The sequence below is a fragment of the Nicotiana attenuata genome, unplaced genomic scaffold (genome assembly GCF_001879085.1).
Source record: "Nicotiana attenuata strain UT unplaced genomic scaffold, NIATTr2, whole genome shotgun sequence".
NCBI classification, from domain to species: Eukaryota; Viridiplantae; Streptophyta; class Magnoliopsida; order Solanales; family Solanaceae; genus Nicotiana; species Nicotiana attenuata.
The window spans coordinates 34,502-40,189 of NW_017670880.1; positions in this window are offsets into that span (position 1 = coordinate 34,502).

Consider the following 5,688-nt stretch of genomic DNA (forward strand, 5'->3'; position numbering starts at 1 on the left):
TGTAACCTAGGCTTTGATACCAACTTGTCACGACCCTAAACCCAAACCCGGTCATGATGGTGCATCTCATGAAGACAAGGCCAGCCGACACACTTCCAATTCACTATAAGCAATTAATTAAATAAATACTAAGTCTTTAATAGAAATAAAACCCCGAGATAATAGTATAAATTGCGGAATAAAAAACCAACACAGCCCAACATCGGGGTGTCACCAGTCATGAGCATCTAAAACAATACTACAAATCTGAAAGTCTAATCCACGACTACATAACTGAATCAAAAAGGGGAAATAAAATAGAGGGAAAATGCACTCGGCTGCGGATCGCCAAGCAGCTACCTAGTAAATCTCCGAAGATCTGCTGGAAACTATCAACCCACAGTAGCAGGACCTGTAGCGCCCGAATCTGCACACAGGGGTGCAGGTAGTAAAGTGAGTACTCCAACTCGGTGAGTAATAACAATAAATGAAGACTGATCGACATAAAATCACGTTAAACACAACAATAAGCTATAAGAGGCAGAACAAAATAAGTACACATAATTAAACAGTGAAATCTCATAAAACACCTTTTAAGCAGTTAAACATGTAAAGGAAAAGCAGCTAGAAAGGTAAACACACAAGAACTGCCCCTCGGGCTCAGTAACAACAGCAGAATCAGCCTCTCGGGCAATATCACAGAACAATACCAGCCCCTCGGGCTATATCTCATATCATAATGGGTACCCACGCTCAATGGGGGTGTACAGACTCCGGGAGGGGCCCTTACGGCCCAAGCAATATCAAGCCATCTCGTGGCATCATAAACAGGCTCTCGGCCTCATATCAATCACAAGCCACCTCGTGGCGTACAGTCTCAGGCCCTCAGCCTCATTATCACAATCAGTATATCACTGCTGCGGCGTGCAGCCCGACCCAAAAGTATCCTCACAATACAGGCCCTCGGCCTTACTCAGTCAGAATCTCATAAGCCCCTCGGACAACAGTAAAATATGAAGCTCAGCTCAAAACATCTTTTAAAATATCATTTAAGGTGTTTAAAACAGAATAACTTAGCTGAGTTTTTGAAAACAGGAAAATATGGCATGACTGAGCACAAGTATGAAATCAAATAGTGAGGAAAATATCAGTAAAGAAAATCCCCTAAGGGTTCAAACAGTTGGCACGAAGCCCAAATATAGCATTTAGCCTAAGACATAACAATATCAAACAATTAACTATCAAATACGCAGTAAAACAGTCATTCGGGATGGACTAAGTCATAATCCCCAACGGTGCACGACCCCACGCTCGTCATCTAGCGTGTGCGTCACCTCAACACAGCCGAACGTTGTGTAATCCGGGGTTTCATACCCTCAGGACAGCATTTAAAATCATTACTCACCTCAATTCGGCCCGAAATCTAGCTCGCAATGCCTTTGCCCCTCGAATCGTTCTCCGGATGCTCCGAATCTACCAAAAATCAGAACGTAACCATTAAATTATGCTAAAGGGACGAAGCCCACTCGAAAATAATCGAAAAACATCACAAATCCTAATATTACCGAAACCCGGCCCCCGGGCCCACGTCTCGGAATTCGATAAAATTAACATCATTAGATTCCTTATCTCCCCACGAGTTCATACATATAAAATGTTCCAAAATTCGACCACAAATGGTCTTCCAAAACCTCGATCAAAGGCCTAGGCTTCTAAGCCCTAGTTTCTCAAATTTTACCTTTAATTACAGCTCTAATCCGTGCATTAACACCATATAATCGAGTTTTTAGGTCCAAAATTCTTACCTCAATGAGTTCCCCTTGAATTCTCTCTTCGAAATCGCCCAAAGCTCTCAAATTCGTGTTTAAAAGTGAAAAAACCCTCTGAAAATCGCGAAGGAGGAAATATAACATTCTGACCCAGGCTTTTCGCACCTGCGGTCCAGAAGTCGCACCTGCGAGACCACTTCTGCGGTCCCCATGGCCGCACCTGCGGATTCTACTTAACTGGCCAAAATCGCATCTGCGATATGCTGCCCGCACCTGCGCTATCGCAGGTGCGCTTCCCCTACCGCTTCTGCGGTTCCAGCTGGTCATACCCTTGTCCGTATCTGCGACCACATTTGCGCTCCTGCTTATGACAGCAAGTGGGAAACTTCAGCTGCCACAACCAACTTCCAAACTTCCCGTCAACCATCCGAAATCACCTCGAGGCCCTCAGGACCTCCACCAAAAGCACAAACATATCCATAACCTTATTCAAACCTATACCAATCCTCAAAACACCTCAAACAACATCAAAACCGCCAAAACACATCGAATTCAAGCCTAAGGTTCTAAAATCTTCCGCATTCCGCTTTTGATCAAAAAGTATACCAAACCACGTCTGAATGACCTAAAATTTTGCACACGCATCCCAAATGACATAACGAAGCTACTGTAACTTTCAAAATTCCATTCCAACCCCTATATCAAAATCTTGCCTATCAACCGAAAAACGCCAAAAACTCAATATCGCCAATTCAAGCCTAATTCTACTCCGGACCTCCAAATCACATTCCGATCACACTCCTAAGTCCCAAATCACCTACCGAAGCTATCCTAACCATCGGAACTCACATCCGAGCCCTCTAACACATAACTCAACATTCGGTTGACTTTTCCAACCTAAGCCTTCTTAAAAGAGACTAAGTGTCTCAAACCTTCTCAAAACCTTTCCGAACCCGAACCAACCAACCCCGATCACATATAAAACCGATAATTAAAGCAAATAGAAGCAGAAATGGGAAAAACGGAGCGGTAACTCATGAGACGACCGGCCGGATCGTCACAAGTGTTGAACTAATCTACTGTTTAGGTCAACTTTGCTCTGGGGCAATTGGTCATTGCTGAAATATTTTAGTTGAACAGTTGCACTTCATGTCTTGAACTTTAAAAACATACGAAGAATAAATTTTGCTCAAAAGTCAAAACATGATCCAATTACTTTCTTTCAAGGACCACAAACTAGCTCGTTCTAAAAGGTGGTCTAATTTGTGCCTCCTCAAGTCCGTAGACATGTTTAATTAAATTAATGCACATTAGTGATCATTAGTCCATACACTCTTAACTTAATGATATAGCTCATATCATCAATAGCGGTTAGACTATAGTATAATGGGACAGAAAAGGACTTGTGATTACCAGTCATATATACCTAATCATCATTGGTGCATTTTTTGGGTGTTTATGACTACTAATAGCTGGTTTTTTGATAGTGTATCTTACTTATTATTTAGTTTTAAACTTTGGCTCAATATTATCTTTCAATCTTCATACATATACTCAGGGGCGGACCCACGTTGAATCTAGCGGGTTCAACTGAATCCGCTTCGCGAAAAAATATACTATTTACATATTTAAATTATATTGGAAAAAGACAATTTTCTTGTGATATTGCTGCAAATGAACCCGCTTGACAAACACGAAGGCTGTGGAGTAGTGGTCAAGCGGGTTCAAGAAGTTCAAGAAGTTCCAAGATCGAATCTCGCTGGCTCGATTGTCCTCCTTTTTTAACAATGTTATCCTGCAACTGTCTTATTCCTGTAAAGGTGGAGAAGTGAAGGACAAACAGAGCTCGAACTTGGGCTCCAATGGTGGAGCCCTAGAAGGTTCTCGAAGAGAGAGAGGGAGAGAGAAGAATGAGAAAATCTGTTAAGTGGAAATGAACCGACTAATTAGTATTACCTGTGCAAAGGAGTACATATATACAACACGTGAGAACCACACGTGAGACTAAGAGGCTAATATAACTAACACTTAACAGAGTAACTAAGTAATAGCTAAGCTAAGATTACATATAATTAATAACAATAACTCAATATCCCCCCCCCCCCCAAGTTGGAAGTGAGGTTGTCACTGCCAACTTGCTTATGACTGTTGCATGCTTGACTCTAGTAAGGGCCTAGGTTAAGACATCAGCTAACTGGCAATTAGTCCAAATATAATGAAGAGACACCAGGCCTTCCTGCAGCTTGTCTCTCACAAATGGCAATCAACTTCAATATATTTAGTTCGTTCATGAAACACGGGATTCTGAGCAATGTGTAGAGCTGATTGGCTGTCACAAAACAGTGGGACATGCTTACGAAAAGGAACTGTCAACTAATCAAATAATATACACAACCAAGTAAGTTCACCAACTACATTTCTCAGGGCTCTATACTCTGCTTCAGCGGAGGATAGGGATGTGGTGGCTTGTTTCTTAGACTTCCAACTGATTGGACTATCACCAAGAAGTACCAAATATCCACTAACAGACTTCCTAGAATCTGGACAAGCTGTCCAATCAGAGCCACTCTAACAGTACAATCAAAATTGGTAGACATGAAAATCCCAAGGGTAGGATCAGTCTTCAAATATCTAAGCAAATGATAAGCAGCCTTCAAGTGAGGTTCCACGGGATCTTGCATGAATTGCCTAAGGTGTTGCACACTGTATGCAATATCTAGTCTTGTATTTGTGAGGAAATTCAATTTACCTATCAGGGTCCTATAGATAGAAGGATCTGTTAGGGGCAGACCTTCCTTGGCTTTGAGTTTGACATTAGGATCCAATGGTGAACTGAAAGCACTACAATAAAGGCACTCATACTCCTTCAGTAGATCAAGTGCAAGCTTCCTTTAGGAGATTATGGCACCATCTTCCCTATAAAGAACTTCCAAACCTAGGAAATAGTGTAATCTTTCCAAGTCCTTGATTCTAAATTGAGCATGCAAAAAGTTTTTCAACAAGGTGATCTCCTTTGAGTTGTTCCCTGTAATGATTACATCGTCAACATAAACAGCAACAAAGATAATAGAGGAGTCAGTCTTCTTGTAAAATAGAGAATAGTCATTAAGGGAGTGAACATATCCTTTGGAGCATAGAGCCTCAGCTAGTTTAGCATACCACTGTCGAATGGCCTGTTTCAAGCCATATAGTGATTTGTTTAGCTTGCACACTAGTCCAGGTGCATCAACCAATAGGCCAGGAGGTAAATCCATTTACACTTCCTCATAGAGATCCCCATGAAGGAAGGCATTATTTAGATCAAGTTGAAAGATTCCCCAATGTTTCTTTACTACAGTTGTTATTAGTGCCCCGATAGTTGTCATTTTCACAACTAGTGAAAAGGTCTCAGTATAATCAACACCAGCCTGCTGGGTATACCCTTTTACCATCATCCTGGACTTGAATCTCTCAATACTACCGTCGGCTTTGTGTTTGATTTTATACACCCATCGACAACCTATTGGCTTCTTCCCTATAGGCAAAGGAACTAAGTCCCAAGTGTGATTGGCATGGAGTGCCTCAAACTCCAGTGTCATGGCTGGTTGCCAAGCAGTGTCTAAAGCTGCTTCCTCATAAGAGTTTGGCTCACTGTCATGACAAATACTCTGCACAAGGTGCTGACTAGCAAGAACTAAGGAGGTGAAGGAAACATGGTGATGTTTGGAGAAAAGAGCATTAAGAGAGAAAGAGGAATCTGAAGTGGATGTGGGGGCAGGAGATGATGAAACAGATGTAGGATGTGTATCAGGGTGTGTGATAGACATGGAACATATATAATCTTTCAAATGCACAGGTAAGTAATGCTCTCTAGTGGACCTTCTAGGTACCTGGTTGGTTTGAGTTGAAGGTGGTGAAAGAATAACATGTGAGGAGTGACTAGGAGAGTGTACAACTGAAC